Below are 20,093 nucleotides of genomic sequence, written 5' to 3'. Positions count from 1 at the left end.
GCCACACAACTATTTAATTATGTAATTTGTCTTGGAGAATATGATCAATGAGGCAATCTCAATAACTCTTCTCCATGTCTATCTTTCAATTCCAGATTTGGTCATGATGATCATCCCAGGGCTTTGAAGCACGACTGTCGTGTCGTCGGATTAAAGACTTTTTCCTCGACCGCAGCCCTATTGGACACTGTGGGTGTTTCAATTGCATCGATCTACGTGTCTTTGGCAGCAAAAACGAAAAGAATAATTTCAAAGACTAAAGGTAAGATTAGTAAAAGCATTTCTATGTCGCTTAGATAACTTGTGCAGTCATCATCGATACAATTTCTTTTGGGATTTTAAAGAGGCAAGTGTGGAAAAGATATTTAGCTAATTACTGAAATAAGGGCGGGTTGCAATACTGCAACTACCCAACAACGATATGATACATAGTTAAAATTTTATGGATTTTAAATTGCTTAACTTGATTACGTATCAATTTTATTGAGTATTGTAGGAAAATAGACTTTAATTTTTTGAATAAAAAGTTAAATAAGTTGTAATTCCCAGTAAAATTTTCAAATGAAATATTTTACTTGACCATTTCCAAAAGGCAGGAATATTTTTCGGTATATTCTTGAAATATGGTTTATCAAAATTGGAGAAGAGCAGGAAGTGTGTAAAAAAACATTTTTGGAAAGTGATGTTGATTTATGGGAAGGTTATTGAAGATATAAGGTCAATATCGATCGCCGTTTAGTCTTTAGTTTCAGGATAGACAAATAGAAACAGTTAAACATATAGAGATGTGATGACATTTCGTCGGTTGCGTCTATCTTTGTCGTATCTGCATTTGTTTTGTATCTACATTCGGTGCAAGCTACAATACAGACGTCCCCTCTTGCGTGAAATGCTGACACAAAAGAAATGCAGATACGACAGAGGTAGACGCAACCGACGATTTCTCTAACCCAAAATTTATGTATACTGTGTATTGCTCTCTCTTTGATAAGGTTTAACCTCAAGCCTTTCATAGGTTCTAATATCTGGATAGCAGAGTTTACTGACCGGATAGTAAATTTTAGTAACCGAATAGGACATTTTACTAGCCGGATATTAGAAAATGGAATTTATTTTACAGGTAGTAAAATTATACAAAGGATATTTGGACTGACAATACTATCCAAGTCTATAAAATTTATCGAAAAACTTATCAAAATTTAATTATCTGCTTCAATTTTTGAAGCAGATTTTGACACACCAAGACTTGCAATCCAAATGATATTAACCACGAAGAGAACCTAGCAACGAAAGTGCCCTGTTTGAAAATGGTACAACACTGAGAAAAAAGAGGGTGCAATTAACTTTTTTTCCTCAGAACTTTAACACTTTTTAGGTGTAAAAATATATCAAAAATTTTTAATGTTAATTTTACACCTTTTTAAGGGTAAAATTAACATGAAAAAGAGTAACTTTAAACCCTCATACACCTAAAAAGGGTAATATTTACACTGATTTTGGATCAATACCGCAGGGTAAAATTAACATTTCCGGAATGTTATTTTAACTTTTTCGGATTTTTTTCAGTGAACAAACATATTTCGGATAGAGTTTGCTTCAATTTAAATCTTTACTACGTGACAGAAATTAAACTCGGATTATGCAATAGTTCTCGCGGATGATGTAATAGTTCTCCGTGGTAGCTAGCGCTCTCTAAACATTTGGGAGTCCGCCACCGTCGCGGCTTGTCAAACATGGAACTATTTCATTGCTGGTGATCCAAGCCCTACACAATGGTCAAAAATTAATACAAATAGAATTTTTTTTTTCCAAGATTGTTCATTTTATAAAATCTGGCTAGTAAAAATTTACTATCCGGTTACTAAAATCGGCTATTAGAATCTAGGACAAGGTTGAGGTAACAACTAAAGGAGGATAGTATAATTTACCATCTAGCTAATACATTTTACCATCCATGGGATTGGAAATTCTGAAGACAAACATAAATTCGACAAATTTTGACTGATCTAATATCTCGTTTGCTGGGTGACTTTTTATAAGGCGAAAGTGCCCATGCTTCGTACAATCTGATACTATGTTTCTGAATAAATGTAATTCCGCAATGTAATTTAAAAACCGTACACTTTTTTGATTTTAAAATATAGGTGCAATAAAATCAGTCGTATTTATTGAGAAGCATAGGAAAGATTTAGTCATTACCAAGCTTGGTTGGGATCCTTGGGATCGTATAAAGCATGGCCCTCTATACGCTTATTAAAATTTTGTATAGAGGTGGAAATTTTCGGAGAGAAGCTCCGTCCGGACACGGCAACACAAGCTGTGGAGTCTTCAACCCAAAAGATCAAAAACTCACTCTTCTCCAGAGCTTTCGACACGCTCCGTGTCTGCCTCAGTGGTCGAGTGATGTCAAAGATCACTGAGTTTCGTTATTTGGGGGATCCTACAAACTTTGCGGGAGGGTTCCAGGGTGCTCATACAAATATCTCAGAGACACAGCACCAAACACTCTTCAATCAATCGGGAGACAACTGTATAGAGGGTGGAAAATTTTACCATCCTAGTTTTTTGGGTGTAGTAAGATAGTTCCACTCAAAGTACACCTGTAGCTAGAGTTGTTCTCCTGTGATATACATTTTTTTTAAATACTACTTTTTTTTAAAATAGTAAATTAAGAGTTTGCGTTTTTTCTGAGTGTCTCATTTTTTTATTCTTTGTTTTATAATTTTTACGCTTTTGTAATCCTTTTTTTTTGGTTTGGTCATGAGACAAACCTGTGTGAACGGAAATAGATCACAATGAATGATAGTGAATGTTTTCTGGCTGGGTCCTATATGATCTTTACAAACCTATGAGGATGATAATAGGATGAATGGATGCAATGATTGATATTAGGTTCTGGATGCTTGGTGGGCCTTATGCAAATAAATTAAGTCGGAAATGCAAAAAAATGATTCATTAATTCTTCATTTTCGCTCTGCAAAGAAAATATCACTGTTTTTAGTTATTTACAGTTTATTATTTCAATTTTAATTTGCACACTGAGTAAATTTAATTTTTACTGACGGTTTTTCAAGATTTCTCTCAATCTACTGCAGTCTTAATTTAATACCATTGATGTTAATATGGCCATTGAATTGTGAAATTACAATTACTAAACATTTTTTTGCTGATGAATTGTACATAAATAATGGCACGAATATGATGGTGGATCTTTGTTTTATTGATCTTTACAATTTTTGGATATGTCAAAATCTTATTTGAAAATCTTCAAAAATTCCCATAAGGAAGTCGATGCCCTAAAACGGAAACTCTAAATTTAAATGATTATGATCATCTTCAAATTTGGCCCTATCACTCGATCGATACCCAAATGATTGCAACGCTTTTACTTTTATTTGAATTGTTTCCGTTGGAGTAGCAGTGACATTTTCCATATTAATCACTCGTCTAATTTGTTGGCAGTGCATTACGTGATCATTAGAGGTTTAAGCGGTGTAGTTTCATGATCAAAGTCTTCAACCGCAGGTTTAACAGATCCAATGTGATGGACTGAGAAAAACCCCATAGAGAGTGTGAAGATCCATTCGATTGATGATTCGTGTGAGGGTACAATCTCTAAAAGGCAACAAAGTCTCTTTGGTGATCTATGAGAAAATTATTGTGGTACGTGAAGATGATGTGAGATGCTCTCTGACACAACTCTTTTAAAAATCCATTTATGATGATGAACTCTGTATTAGACCTCTCCTAAAAAAAAGTATCCAATTTGCTTGTATCGCGGAGGTGAATGCGGTTTTTTTTTGTTGTTTGGCAGAGTCTTCGCATTTGTCGATCAATCGATATGGCGGGTATTTCTTGTAATTATTGTTAGTTACTAATTCGTATCTAATTTACACGATTGTTATCAATTTTGCACTTTTACTGTAACCATGTTATATTCCATCTATGCAAATTGTTGATGATTATATTTTTACAATGTACAAAAGTGCTCGAGGAGGCATTTCTGCGAAACGAAAAGAAAGAAAAAGGAGTCGGTCTAGAGCATAAAATTAATTTGTGGAAGTTGTTACCGGTCAAATATATATGAAGGTCTCTGACGATTAATTTAATTTTCACAATCATGAGAGAGAAAGAGTTTTTTAAAAAAAAAGATCGTGTTGATTTCTTATTCTGAACTTTAATTGAAATTGAAGTGAGAGCGAGAGAAAAAAATTTATGAAATTGAAATGTTAATTGCTTCTTTTGGTTTTTGGTCTCTCACTCAAATTACCTTATGTTCACATCTATTGGTCTCTGTCTCAATCCGGAAAACGAATTTATCGCTTTGATTGTTAAATAATCGTGGAAGTTTCGGTGGGGTTGGCGGCTATAGGACGTAGACACAAAAGGTACATTTGGAGGATTGGGAGGTGAGGAGGGGAGTGGTTGAAACAGAAGAGAGAAAAAAATCATTATTTCTGGATCATCAAATTGATGCGGATGAGTTATTGTCGCGCAAAAATGTACAATATTTGCTCCGGGTTGTTGTGTTTTGCGCAAAGTGAAAGAAAATAAGAAGAAAGAGAGAGAAAAGAGAATCTCTTTGGCCAAAGAAGATGCGTGGTAAAGATGACTGAGAGGGGGGTAGAAGATGAGGAAAACCTGGTAGAACCACCAAGTTGTGAGTTCATTGTCTGCCACAAAGTCAATGTGCATCATTTGCCAGGGAAGAAGAGTGGTCTTTTGTAGAGGAAAAACAGCATAATATGCAATAACATAAGATTGCGATCGATATGAGCTCACTCTTTTCCCTCGTGGTAGTATAACTCAAAAGACCCAAGAGAGACTGCCTGACTGGCTGGTTGGCTGCTCGACTGTGGCACCTGATCGCCAAAAGCGATGATCACGGTAAAAGAAAGATCAAGCTGAAGTAACATTAAAAAAAAAAATTCCAACGATTCTCATTCTCAAGTTAAAGTAGGAAAAGCTCACTCATGGGGAGCCCTGTCTTTATTGTTTACGTATAAAATTGTTTTGTAGGGATCTCAACAACGTCAATTTTTAGCTGATTTGTTGGATGAACAAGTGATTGATATTTTTTTTCTTCACCCTCACCAAATGACCAATGTCGTGTTTCACGACACAAACGAGTCTTATAGACCATTTTTACAATTAATTTCATCTGCTTTGAACAATGGCATATCGTGACAAAAACCATGCACAACATTGCAATCTCCTACAATTTCCATCAGATCAAATTTCTTCATTTCTCATTGGTAATCTTGTAGACTGGTTTTTGCTCTTCTCGCGATATATCTTTTATATATATACAAATGTCTGGGAATTTTAATTTCCAAAGAGCAAACTTGCAGCGAAAATAATTTCTTTGATTGGGAATATGACGAGTTTTAGATATACCAGTAATTTATGGTGCCGCTGTGTTTTTCTTTTAGATTTTATAGGTATACAATCTATTTATTTCAAGATACACAAGTCATACTAACTGTCAATTTTGTAATTAACAGATCTTTTCAAGTTATGCAAATTAGTTTATAAAACATTTGTAATTTGCTAAATGGGTCTAAGGTTAAGGTTATGTTGGAATGGTAAATTTGCGTAAATGATCGATAAAAGAGTGCACCGTGCAGGAGTAGCGATGGTGTAACACTTCGCAGAATACCTGAAGTCTTACACTGCATGATGACTTTGAATACGTAAATGCATTTACCACTTACGTTGCTACAGTTTTCTATATTTTAATTTGAAGTTATTAAGTTTAGTGTTTGTTGTGACGCTACGAACCTAGTTGGCCGTGTTATACCTTCCTTGATCACATTTCAGATTATCTGCAATAGAGCTTAAATTGTTTTTGCGAGTTATCGTTCTGCAGAAAAGTAAAAAAAGATCGTTATATACGACTAGAGACTATACAGTCTGAAAGAAAGCATTTCAGTTGTTAGGTTTTGGAGGCTGATCACCATCCCTATAGATGGCGGCGGACGCAGTATATTGTCAGACTCCTTTTTTCTTTTGCATTCCGTAGGTGACATTGACGACTGTTTTTCCCAGGCTTATCTTTAATTCTTTGAAAACGGTATGCAATAGATCGAATCGATGCAGACCATCCTTAAGAGCTAGAATTAAAGAAAAGCTTACGAAAATCAGGAGTGCAATGTCACCCGTATTTATGGTATATAAATTTGGATTCTACTCTGTAATTTTGTAAATTTTAAAATAGAACTGAAATAGACTGAAATAGAAAGTCTTGACAGTTTGCAGTATTTGCACAGTATTGCTGTTTCTCTAATCTGTTCCAAAAGTCCTTTAGCTTTGTTTCTTTAAAGGACAACCAGTGGAATTTTGCGGAATCATGTAAAGAGTACTTAGCATTGAGTACGGAAGTTTACGATCTTAGTCTTTCTTATTGTTTTTGTCGTTGCCTTATTTATTTTTTGTGCTTATGAGTGAATATTAGATTTGACAAAATAAATAAAAAACATTTGATAAACGGATTCAACCTTACTTATCGTTTATGAGCATAATGATCTTGCCTTGTCATCCTTCTCGATACTCTTAATGAGTTAGCATTTTGATCAACGTCATCGTATCATCGGATTCTGGATTGGCCTAGTTTCAGTTGAAGCGTAGAGTTTAAACTTAAATAGAGCCTTTAGACAGAGTTGCCCTTATTCATGCAAGTTAAATGACAAATTCACCAAAGCCTATTAAAGCGTATTTACTTTACAGTAGGATAGTAATACGGGCTTCAGACTAGAGCCTTATGGCTCCGTTCGAATGTAGGTTTACTTTATCGAAAAAATACACTTTCACAGTGACGTAGTAAAGCAATTTACAAGAACAAATTCTCAATTTTGAGGCACCAAATGAGATTTCTTCACCACGGTAGAATTTCTAGAATGGTCTCGATTTACCCTTCTTCATATACGTGTACTAAAGTTTGACGTAGAATCTATTTCTTCTATAAGACTGAGTCTGTAATTCTGGTTGTTAACAATCCGCGTTCAGAACGGTTTCGTACAGTAACAGTTTAACCAATCTTGAAATAGATTTTGGCAGCCGTCTGCGAACTTCTTTGTAGCTGTTGTTATACCATCTGAGACGGTTGACCCAAGTTAAATAAAGGAATTAACAGTTTCGAACTAATTTCTGTATTTCCTCAATTGAGTCCTATAGTCTATCCTATTTCCACGTATGTTGTTTCGATCTTGTCAGCGTACTTTATCGTTTTAAGTTAGTTGAGCTTTTGTCTCAAAAAATCAAATTCCATATTCTCAAAATTGTACAGTATAAGATTTTAAGTTAAGTTCTCAACCGTTACTAATTGCATCCCTCTAGTTTAAACGACCGAATTTAGAATTTGTTAAATCTATCAACCATTGTTATAAATAATGGATGTTTATCAAATATGGTGTATAATTTAACATAAATTTTGCGGATTGCACTGTGATGAGCAATGAGGAACAGTTGAGAACTAATTTGAGAACTAAAAATTAACAATTCTGTACACTTTTTCATGACGCGAAATTACCTAATCGAAGAATATTCCAAGTTTATTGTTGTATCAAGAATGTCAAATGTGCTAGATAGCCTTACGGATCTTAGCGGTACACCTTTCAAAGACTCAGGCTCCTTTTGTTGATCCTTCCTTGTAATACTTAGCTGTATAGGATTAGGCAATAGAAATTTAGGCAAATGACCTCTAACCCATGACTTTAACAGACTAATTATTCTCGAGGATCAGCCTTTTTTTATTTGAACCAGTAGATTTGTCTACTAGTAACTTCATTCATAGCCAAATTAATTTATTATAGACTTCAAATGGGACTTAGCACTTACGCAGCTTCTCATACTTATTTTATTTTGTTTTAATGATGATATTTCCATTGCAATGCACGTGTACTTCATTAAAAAAATAAACCATCTGAAAATTTGCTACACAACTCACGTGTCATTATTACTTTTAGATAATCTATTCATGTTATGGAAAATATATAAAACATATTCGTATAGTATCGTAATCCATTCTTGTGAAATTAAAGTATCCATCCCGCATCGCTAATGTACCTAAGTTTATATCTCTTACCGTTTGTTCTTTAGGTTTCAAATAAACGAAATAGCGGGAAAGTAAAACGGTCTTCAGACTAGAGGTTTAACCCAGTTCCTGAAAGTCTCAAAATCCTAAATAGAAAATAATTTTATTGCCTCAAAATCTAATAGGGCTAATATAGGTCACCTGCCCTTAATATTCCAGTTCTAAATTATTTAAAAAAAAAATTGATTGATAGAATTGAGAGCAGTTAAGCCATTTGGCTAAGTATTAGATAGGAAGCCCGGTGTAACGTTCAGCTGGTGCTTAGGATGAAGTTGCTAAGGTATGTGTTCAAATTCTGAACCGGTGTAAATTGTTTCTAAATTGAGATTTGTAATTTTTTGTTTGTGTAAGCTTGGAGGAAAGAATAGTAACACTTTCAATAGGGCTTATAATAGATATCAATTACCTGATTTTTCGCAGTGAATTGTTAGAACAAAATGGCATTTTGGCGCAAAAAGAGTGAGAAATTGCAATGAAAGGTGTGAAAGAAGTGTTGAAAATGGAATGTGCTTTGTGGTAAACAGTTTTATTGTGAGGGAGAGACTGAAGTTTACAAGGAAAGAGACTTTAAAATTGTTTGGCCGTTTAGAAGCATGACGAGAGATATGCCATGCTACTTATTTATAAAAAAAAATAAAACATAAAATAAGGCAAAATGTGCGGAATACTGTGCAGAATTTTCTGTTAATTGATAATCACCCAAGATGGATGGACATTCACATTGAGAGATTAAGCACTTCCGACGTGTAAGGTGCATATAAAGAAAATGATTGCTATAGGCCGTTTTTGCCTTCAATCCTCACATCAACATTGTAAGAAACTCTTCAAAGATTTCACGATCATTCTTCGTGCGTGTTGATTTGTGTGGCCACAATGAAATTCTCATTTCTTTTCACTTGATTAATGATCAACATTGGTAAAAGAAAAGTGATTTCAGATCTAGAAAGTATATATCCAGTGTATGAGGGTCTCCAGCAGTACAATTATCTACCTTTTGAGGAATCCCTATAATTGTTATTTGTTTACTTCGAAAAGATCTTTAGTGGCTTATTATTCTCCTTTATTGCTTCGTTATATCTCTTGTGTCCGAAAATGGATGTCTTTAAAGATTACCAATTGGAGCGCTGAAAGGAAAAAATAAAAAAGAAAGACTGGAAGGAAGAGAGCATAGTTCTGACAAAAGTTGATGGATTTATTGATTGTTGGTTACCTCCTTATTTGCACACAAAAGAAATTAATACAAAAAAAGATGCGTCAATTGTGAAGACGTTATCACAGAAAAGTTCAGTAGAAAGCAAAATTTGTTTATAGCATTTTATATGTCAATTTTTGAACTGGTAAATGTTAGCATAGCAATTTTCTCATTTTGAACATACTTAATGATGTGTCGTTTTGTCTCTGATTTCCAAACACCGACAGTGGGTACGCTAAAAATAAAGTGCGTGAAAGACATTTGATGGGAAAATTAGGAGGGATATTAATTTTATTTAAATTGTGAATATGTGCTAATTCATGGAACTATTTTGCTGCTGATTAATGATTTGCGGAAGTAGACAATTAAGTTTGGTGTATTTTTGGGAAGAAAGCACATGGGTACAAAAGTCACATAAAATACCTTCAAAGGGAGTGTTTAATTCTCTTTATATGGACTGTTAAGTTGAAGAAAAAAAAAATGCTTGTAGTTTGTCCAACTAAATCGCCTATTTAACATTTTCTTTTATTGCCAGCTTGTTGTGTGGCTTGTAAGTAGAAAATTGTAAGAATGTTTGATCTTCAATTTAACGTAGTCAATTACATATGGGTTTAACTATAAGATTGTTGCTTATAGTTGTGTTGGCCCAAAAGAAGTTCATTAAATAAGATTATATAAAATATTTCAGTGGGGGTCTATTAGGTGCGTGTGTTGTTATTTGATGAGCTTGAAGCTTAGGAAGGAGAGTGAAAAATGCAAGACACATGCCCAAAAAGAAGAGCAATAAAAAGTATGAGGTAGACAAAAAAATTGAATGGACAAGTGAGGTACACTTTGTGGAATACTCGAACTTGGGAGTTTGATGACATGCTCTGAAAATTGAGCTGACAAGCTACTGAAAATTGAGCTCTCTGAAGGGTAGGAGGAAGTAGGACACCTTTGATTAGGAGTACCTTTGAAATTGGGATTCTTTTTCCTATTTTTAAAAGGAATTGATGCTTATTATAATGTTTACGTATTATAATGGGCATGTTGATCTAAATATATAACGCTAAAGTTCAATTTCATTTAAAAGTAGGAGAAAAAGCCCAATTTTAAAGCTTCCCAAATTCAAAGGTACACCACTTCCGCCTATAACAAAAAAAAATCCGATGCCTTTCAAACGAATTTGATTTTTTAAGAACATTCATCGTTCTAAGTTAATTATTTTTAATCTAAAAAATCAAGTGCCTTATTACATAAAAAAATTGTGCAAGATTTTAAGTTTCCAATAGTAAAGTTCCCAACTGTTCCTAATTGTTCTCAAGCGACCGAATTTTGAATTTGTCAAATCTGTCAATAAATCCATTATTTTTGCAAACATGTGAAAATCTTTGCGAATGGTTTAATGAATAATAATTGTTATCCTGGGCCTTGAGATAACCTTTTATCCACTCCTTAAGGTGTATAACACGGAGCTCTATGCTCCGGTTTCATCGATCGAACCAAGTCTGATTCAGATAGGTACCTTTTTTTGGGACCATTATGCATCCCTTAGACGACCCTCATTAAGGGCAGGGCGTGTCAAGCCAGCCAGTTCTCCGGGCAAATTTCATCAAACAGGCCGGTTTTAAGCCTGATAACTCATCCTGAGGCAGTACTGCTTTACCAAGCAGCATCCGCTTCATATATAAGCTGGGCCAGTTACCGTCTGCTCAGATTCATTGCATCCTCTATGTATATTACCTTGCACTGAAATGCCTATCCTATTCAGATGTTTTTATATGGTAGTGTCCGATTAGAAGGTTGGCAGTTCTCCAGCAGCTGCCATACACAGCATCCACAGCATTATCCGTTCGCTCCCTGTTAATGTCGATCATAAACAGTTTGTACACGCGATACGTGTTTGTCTCTGTCAATTCCGCTTGATGAGCCTTGATCACAACATTAATTAATTGACTTCCGCATTTGTGAGGATAATCCACCTACTGGTTCAGATACAACGAAGTTATCCCCTGCTTCCGCAACCGCAAGGCGGTTTGCTTCTTTCTTGCCTTCAATTTCTTGTTGCCCAGGTATTCAATATAGATCAACCTCGCATTGCAGCAAAGCCGATTCTAATACTTGCTAGCATTCCGCGATAAGGATAGATCGCGATCTCCAATCATATATGGAGAGAATCACAGCTCTACTGTCCGAAAATTTTTGTAGTTTCCTTTCCTGAATGCTGGCCTTCAACAATCTTTGAGTGGCCAGTGGTATGGCGGCGATCTAAGCCTGAAACACTGTGGTGTAAGTGGCCAAGGTACACCAGTCAATTCAACCGCAGCTTCGGCAGTGTTAGCCGGCCCCTGAGGAGCCCTCTTAAACACGTTAATAATCTGTAAATAGAGTAGCGGCTCCTAAAAAAAAAGATTCAATTTACTTCAATCGGTTCCGGTGTATATTGTAGCATGAACTCGTTTTTTAATATGATTTCCATGTCTTCTCATAATAATCTTTTATTAGATCCCTTTAAGATACCGGGCCTTGCACTAACCTCCCTAGTCCTGATGTCTCTCCGTCAGCTCGCTCCGGAAACGTTGCATAGGTCGCTGTCGAAAAGTCCGTCCTATCGGAGGCTCCTTGCGAGTTTTCGTAACAATCTTGCTTTGACAAGCAGGGATTGTTAGCCCCTCGCCCAGCCCTCTCTAGAAGGCCAGATCCCTTGTTCGTTAGCCTTAGGTTCGTGAACATAAGAATTTAGGGGAAGAGGCTATGTGTTGCATTACCCGTCTCCTATTTAGACTCCATACTTACTAGTATAAACTTTATTAAAATAACTCAATTAGTGTTTTTGTCGCATTTATTTAAATAATCACAAAATGATTCACCGCGTCTCAAATATACGGGCTGTTCCCTTCTATGTATAACAGCTTTTCTAAATGTGTAATTATTGGCATTTAAATTTCACATTTGAAAACATTTTGAACAGTTGAAAATTTTGAAAAATCAATTGGCAAATTAGTTCTTTTTGGGGCTGTTTGACTTAAAAATCGTTACTAGATGTAGGGGAAACTGATAGATGTTTCAATGAACAGGAAAAGGTGGGTGTTTACTCTCAATGAATATAGCAGGTTGGTCAATATGTCCAACTATCTAATTCTGCTACGGTTTCTCCTAACTGACAGGAAGAAGTTCGAACTTTTGGGGAATCCCAAGGCCTTTCTAATGAATCCAGCTTGTTCTAATCGCTTGACCAATTCGTATTCTAAAACTGTTTAATCGTTCACCTTGAAAACTATAAGAAAGAGTGTTTCAAGGTAATAAGTGTTTATTGACGAAAATCACCGAAACAGCCTATAAAACAAGGTTTGGGGGAATCGATTGACGTTAGGGAGAGGGTTACCGTCTCTGAACTCCCAAGTTTCTTTCTTTAACCGTTTAGCATTTAGATCTGCTAACGGCCGTAGAAATATTTTGACGTGTTCGCCAGGTGTTAGATTTTCAAAATTATTTAAAAATATGTCTCCCTGGGAACAGGGCGGAAATTTTGAAAGATACCGAAAGAAACACCGAAAGATTGAGTTATTATTTATATTGCTTTCCCGGTAGACTCCGAGCAATAATAAGCATGGCTTGTGTTAAGAAAAAAAAGAGTAGCAATGGGCCTCATTTAGATAGTGTGATGTCCGCTGGAGAAGAAATGGGTGGAAATATGACGATGATTAATTGGTGAAAAAAAAAGAAATATTATTTTTTAATGGTGATATTGAATTACAAATTTCAATTCTTTCCACATTTTTTATCTCTTTTGACATTCACACGATACTTTAAGACTTTTAGTGTATGTGGATTTTTCTTTTTAATGCTCTTACGGAGCATCTGTTGCCTATTTTATGCGAAGATTGCATTGAGGAATTTAAGAGTCCACTATATATGGAGTGGGTCTTATCAGTAAAATCAAATCAAATTGCATTTTATGAGAAAAATTCCATTATCCAAAGTAAATTAACACAAAATATGATATATTATATGCTTACAAAAGAGATTTTTCTACTAATACCCTGTGTGACTGTTTTTTTTATTCCTGGCCAAATGCACAAGTCAATGAGGTGTTCGTCACACCATTTTCTACCCACAAATTGTCTGCATGATGATAGCTATGAAATGTATGCATTAATAGGGAGAAGAAAAGTTGCCTGAACTTTCATTTAAGCAACAAAAGTCATCCAACGTAATCAATATATCACTAACAGCCATCTCTTCAGGGTCCAAAATTTATGCTAAAACGTCTCTTGTTTGTCTTCACTGTGAGGTGCAACATTATAAAGAAGCCAAGGAAAAACCAATGAACAGTGAGACAAAGATGGAAAAAGTGCCAAATGAGGAGGAAGAAGTCATCAAGGAAGTTGTGCAGTGTACTGGGTATAAGTGAAATACAAAAAAAAACGTACTATTGAAAGAAAATGTCCAATCACACGGATTATTTAATTTTATTGGAAATTCAAAGTGCATAATGAGACATGTTTTCTTTGCTATTTTTGCTAAATGAGACACGCATACACAAATTAAGTGATGAAAGTGATTTTGTTGCTCTTTACTAAGGAGACTTCAACACCTCATTTGTGGGATATGTTTCTTTTTTTGGGCATAAGAACATCCAAAGGTATAAACACTTTGTTGTTCAATGTCTCTTTCTCCTCCAGGCAATATGTTTGTCCATATGGCTGAGGAACAGACAATTAAATACAGTATTTTTGTAGATATTTGAACACTCAATTCTGCAGAAAATTGTTTTTAAGGGGCTCGTCAATTTACCTTTTTGTTAGTTTAGAATTTTAGATGAAGGTGAATGTCATTGGATTAGAATTTATGTAATTCAAGACTACATATTAATTGTGTTACATTCCTAGGATAAGATAAGAATTAACTGCAAAATCATGAAGAAAATTGTCATCATATTTCAAAGAAGGACATGGCTATTAATCTGTGCTGAAATAAATTATTTCATGACCAACAGATACTGTCGACAAGATAATATAGAATACAAATCAATTAAACATTGGATAATTTCTCATTCTGGAAATTCCAGTGGGTTTCTTTTCCACTTTTTTTCAATTTATTGTTTTCAAGATTAACTTAATCTTGCGCTGAATAATCTTCTTAATAACTCCGATGTAAAACAATTTATAGCAGTCTACAGATGTATTCTACTCTTTGAAAAGTTAAATTAAAATTAGCAATTCAATTTTTCTTGCAGCTGTAACTTTTTTTTTCCTTATTTTTCTGTGGATATTTTTTTATATTATTCTCTTCGCGTGACAATTTTTGTTCATTCAAGGTGAAGATTGCCATTGAATATGTTTTAGAGCACCGAGTGAGGGAAATTTAGTATGAATATGTAAATGAGATTTTAATTATTTAGGTGCAATGGCATATTCAGATAAAGAAATATATTTATTTGAAAAATGAGAGCTTGAGAAAATTTCGATACTTTATTATTCATCTTAACTTTTTACTACAAACCTTGATAATTACAAATTGAGAACAGTTGTCAGCGCTATCTCGCGGGAAGTAACTGTTCCTCCTAATCGTATCCCACGCACAGAGGCCTTTTCTCACTACGTACAATATTTACCACCTCCAAGGATTCACAATATCTCGAATTTCATCTAAAAACCTCTTCACTCTGATATGAATTTTTTTTTATGGAAATTAGCGCAGTTGACAACTCACTGGTATGCAAGTGTCAGAAGAAAACTTCACAGATGTCGCTATTCGCACTGTCAAAACTGTTCATAAAATTTCTCAGTTTTAAAATGTCAAATTACTGAGTAAACATCTCACTGGCATGCAAGTGTCACAAGAAAACTTCACAGATGTCGGTGTTCGCACTGTCAAAACTGTTCACAAGATTTCTCAGTTTCAAAATGTCAAATTACTGAGTAAACATCTCACTGGCATGCAAGTGTCAGAAGAAAACTTCACAGATGTCGCTATTTGCACTGTCAAAATTCTTCAGAAAATTTCTCAGTTTCAAAATGTCAAATTACTGAGTAAACATCTTACATGCAAGTGTCAGAAGAAAACTTCACAGAAGAAATTTCTCAATTAAATGGCCCATAAATATTTAATTACATGTCGATAATGCTTTTGTAGATTTGCAAATTTTCGTTTAGAATATTATAGCTGAATGTTAAAACGAAGTATAAAAATAATTCGAAGCGTTTGAACATTGTAAAGGGTTAACTGTAAGAGTGATTTAACGCTTAATTCAAACATAAGACCATCGATCTCGGAGATTTAATTTTTGGTTTAACGATGGAATAAAATTTGTATATTCCTCCAAAAACACTGGCTAAACAACACCAATGTGATATAATCTGCACTTTAATGGATTTAATAAAAAAGAATTAAGGCTTTGACTTTAGCTACAGCTTCTTAACACGCGAATTTTTCTTGAAATAAGAATAATTTATCCACCATAAGTGACTTCATGAATCGACACTGAAGCAGGAGTCGCGTTATTTTTGCACCTCGAAAGTATTCACGTACTTCCACATTTACTTTTTTGGTTACTTATTTCGACTTGTCAGAATATAAGTCGATTTTTTGCAAAATTAGTTTTTTCGTTTTTCGGAAACTCCTCGACACTGGAATATACCGGAATGTTAATCATTATTAAAGTAATAGGGGTGTCAAATCTTAAAAATTCTGTACTTAGAATGTTAAATCTCAGCTTGAAACCGCTCTTCTGTAAAGTTGCCCATTCGTGACTTACTCGTTTTATATTCTGAGTCGTCGATTTTATTTTTGATAATTTTTAGCAGGTCTGATTTAGTTTAAGATAATCGAAAATCAAGAAAAGTTCGTTGAATCTTGCTAAATGAAACGAAAACATTGATGAATTGACATTTTCTGGCATGCCAGAAACGTCAAAATTTGGGTTTCCATGAAGTTTTGACAGCGCTCAACGGCTTGCAAGGTTGCCATATGAAAAAAACAGCCATACGAAAAATTACTATACCACGTTCCCGAATACGAAAAAATATTGATTAGGAAATCGGACGGCAGTTGCTATTTTAGGTTGTCTTCATCTTAACATCCTGTATTAGGATCGACAGCGAACGTCTTCATCAAGTGGCGGAGGATCGAAAGGCGTGGGATTCTAACCTGGAGTGACATGATAACTTATTTTCGATACTATCGACTGTCGATTTTTAAACGATAGTTGCACTTCTTGTAACTAACTGACTGAACTTCCTGTAACTGACTGAAAAATTTAAACGATAGTTGCACTTCCTGTAACTAATATAGATTATTATTAACAGTTACGTTTTTTTATAAAGAATCACACAATGAATTGCCCAACAATGTGTAAAAAGTCGATATTCACTTAATCCAACAGATCTAGATTTATCGATACTATAGATTCGATAGTGTCGTAAAGTTATCATTCCACCCTTGGATGTCCTGTGCTCGCGATCCCGATAGGGATCGCGGTCCAGAGATAGGGATCGCAGGCCAGGAATAGAAATTGCGAAAAGTAAAAAATAGGGAAAAACGCTATCCTACTTCCTTTTTATTAATGACATTAAATAAATTTCAATATTTTGACAGAAGTATCATTAGGGGTTCCCTGTTCCCTATCGAAGAGGTATTCCCTTAATCCTAATTTTAGAGTGTAATACGGGCTTCAAACCTAAGCCTTAGCCATCTGGCTCAACTCCTCTAATTCCTTATCAGGCATGATTTTTTAGAGAATTTTTGTTTAGGATTAAATATTAAGGGCAAAAGATCCATTAGATTTTGAAAAATCAATAAAATTGCTTGTTATTTAGATTTTTGAGACCTTCGGGAACTGGGATAAACCTCCAGTCTGAAGCCGGCATAAGGCTTTTACATCTTTATGATCTTTTTTTTTCTCTTTGTCCATTTGAAACAGTGAAGAACTCTCAAAATTTCAATTTAAAATTGATTCATAATCCTATCGTACCTTAGATGGGAAGGCCTCTAAGCTTCGCGCATACTCTAGCTTCGAACACTTCAAATTTTTCCCAAATACCTTTTATGAATCAGGCCATTTTTTTCTGGAAATGTGTGACTTACGACTTAAAAGAATATGGGAAAAATATGAAGTGTTCGAAGCCAAAGTATGTGCGAAGCTTTAAAACTTGCTCCAACTACAATTACTTTAAAAGTTTCTTTTCTGTATTTTGAACAAATCTTCCAATTTTCTTCGATGACTTGCCCTCTGAAATTTTTATAAAGTGTGGAATGTAAATAGATGTTGTTCATCTTTTTGTGACACTGTTTTAGGACACTTTAAGTAGATGGTACACAAGACAAGACACACAGCAACTTTTCAGACATTGAAATTTAGATTCACTTTCATACGTGAGAGAGTGAAATGTGCTGCAATGAAAATAGCCGCATATAGGAAAAAACTTTGGAAGTGTTTGAAAGAAAAATGGTGTGTTGGAGGGTACAACCCTCCTGTGGTGAAAGAATGAGAATGGTGTCTGTGTGATTAACTGGAAATGGGTATATTCAACATAATAAGCTACTGCAGAGAGAATTTGCCAACATTGGTGAGCCACTTGTTGATCAATTGAGGAGACTTTGTGGTACTTTTTGCTGGCACAAAATTTCTTAGTGCTCGCGACAATAATCACGATCGCGAGGAAAAATTATTTTCGTGTCTTCTGTATGTCTTGCATATTATCGCGATTTTGGACTCGTTTTTGAGTTTAGTAAATAGTTTTCACTTCTATTGTAACACGGACAGCTAATTGGATAAGTCGATGTTTTCTTGTATGTCGTTCAAATTTCTCCCAAAGTGTATGGGCTGGTTCTGTATCTTGCTGGTTTTTTTTTATTAACTTTTAACCATTCAATTGAGAGTAAGATTTTGAGATGAAAAACACCAATATGTGCGGAAATGTGGTGTAAGTTATTAAACTTCTGATGTAATTAATGTTGTCTCCGTTTGCCTTCAATTTCACAACATAACATGTATAATATATATATAGTTTAGGTATAAAATGCAATCGCGAAAAATTGCACTGGGAGAGAGAAAACAAAGAAGTGTCACCAATAAATATTGGGTGGGATTGAGAAATATATTGGTGATCTTTTTCGTGTTTGGGTCTCATGCAACAGCTGCTTTTTTTTGTCTTGCTTCAATTATGTCAGAGGCGAATGTATAAAAATATATATATGGAAAAGATAACTAAAGAGTGAATCACAATATCAATTTGAGGCACGACTATCAATTGAAACCTACTACCAATTTCTCGATCAAAATCAATTGTGGTGGCGGCAGCAAATGGGGAAGTACAATGCGAAAATTGTGTTTTCCGTCAAGTTGGAACAAAGTGACGCCTTCAGGGTGAATTTCTACAAGATTAATGGGTGAGAGATTCATATCGATGATCTCCAAAGCGTATCTCTAACCACGACTTTGCCATGGAAAAATCTCTGCATGTTTTGCTGAGTGCATTTGAAATACTTTTTAGATCACTTTTGGACTATTTTGAAATGTTGATTGTAGTGTAAGTTTGTTTGGGTGTATGTGTGTAAAAATATTTGGAATTCCCTTCTTTTTTTAAAATATCATTTCGTCTTAATTTTCTGTACATCTTCTCCTTTGGGCTTGTCTCTTTGTCCATACATTCTAAAAACATACCAAAGAACAACGAACATATTCATGTTTTGTTAGCTTGTTTGTTTTTTAGAGAGTAGATTTGTAATAATTATGTCTGATAGATTAGGAAAGTAAAAATCCAATTAATTCGTATTTTTTGTACCTTTAGAGAATAATTTTTTTCTGCTCCTGAAAAGATAGAATTTTTTAAATCCTGAAAAATATGTTATTGGATCAAAGGAAAAAGTTTTGAAGTTAAAAAAAGAGTTATAATTGATGACATTAGTTTCTCCCCAACGGTTAGTGCCCCCGTTTGTATTTGAATTGAAATCATAGATGTCTCTCGGAGCGGCACCGATTTCTCATAAGAGCGTTAGCCTGTAAGTTACCCCTTCGGGAAGGGTATCGTAGAGAGGATTAGTATTGAGAATTTGTTCATGTTGAATCGTTGTAGGGAATAGGTACTACGTGGAACGCTAAGGATTCAAAACTCCGCTCTTACAGATTCCCTGACGGATCTAACATAATGATCTTCTTTGTTTCAAGGAACTATAATTCTTGATTTAATCAAAATATTCTAAAATGCTTAAAATGCGATTCATATTTTTCAATTTTAACTAGTTTTTTTTGGATTTAGCAATAGAGAAACTGTGTCCAATTTCGGACAGATTGCATGCAAGCACCAATATTTTGAATTTGAAGCCTTACATTTTTGATAAAAATTGAAAGTTCTTGTCACTTCGTTTACAGTAGGGTTGTTTAGGACCCCGTACAGTAATTCATTGTCTTTGTTCTCTCTAAAATAATTCATAAACCATTTTAAAATTAATTGAAATATTGGCATTACTTTGTTTGCAATATCGGACACACAGTTCATTAACATGTTTTTGTTTTTCTCTGGTACTCCTTTAAGGTTTGTTTTCCACAGAATCTTGCTTGTGGAATCTACACTGCTTTTTTATATTATAAAACATTTTGAAAATGAAAAAAAAAAAACACTAAAGACTTACAGAATTTTGGGAAATGTAATAAGTGTCTAATATATTACAGTTGTCCGAAATTTGTTACAGTTTCATTTGGGGTTTTTGCAACTTGGGACAAATCTAGGATCGGAAATAGCAAAATCAAAATGATAGGAACATTTGGCAAACTCAAAGATTCTTTTGATCATTGTTTTTTTATAGAACAAATAAAAAAAGAAA

The 20,093-nt window shown here is 34.5% G+C and overlaps 1 protein-coding gene across 6 annotated transcripts in view; it reads left to right on the top strand.

Moving 5' to 3' along the window:
- Positions 1-20,093, top strand: part of LOC129809796 (klarsicht protein) — a 261,812-nt gene that overhangs the window by 64,989 nt on the left and 176,730 nt on the right. For all 6 annotated transcript variants that reach the window (XM_055859892.1, XM_055859891.1, XM_055859886.1 and 3 more), the window contains one exon: positions 96-262. The gene's annotated coding sequence lies outside the window, so the exon portion shown is untranslated. The remainder of the gene's footprint in view (positions 1-95; positions 263-20,093) is intronic.

The sequence above is a fragment of the Phlebotomus papatasi genome, chromosome 1 (assembly GCF_024763615.1).
Source record: "Phlebotomus papatasi isolate M1 chromosome 1, Ppap_2.1, whole genome shotgun sequence".
NCBI classification, from domain to species: Eukaryota; Metazoa; Arthropoda; class Insecta; order Diptera; family Psychodidae; genus Phlebotomus; species Phlebotomus papatasi.
The sequence above is the reverse complement of the archived record's forward strand: the minus strand, read 5'-3'. Positions and strand labels throughout refer to the sequence as shown.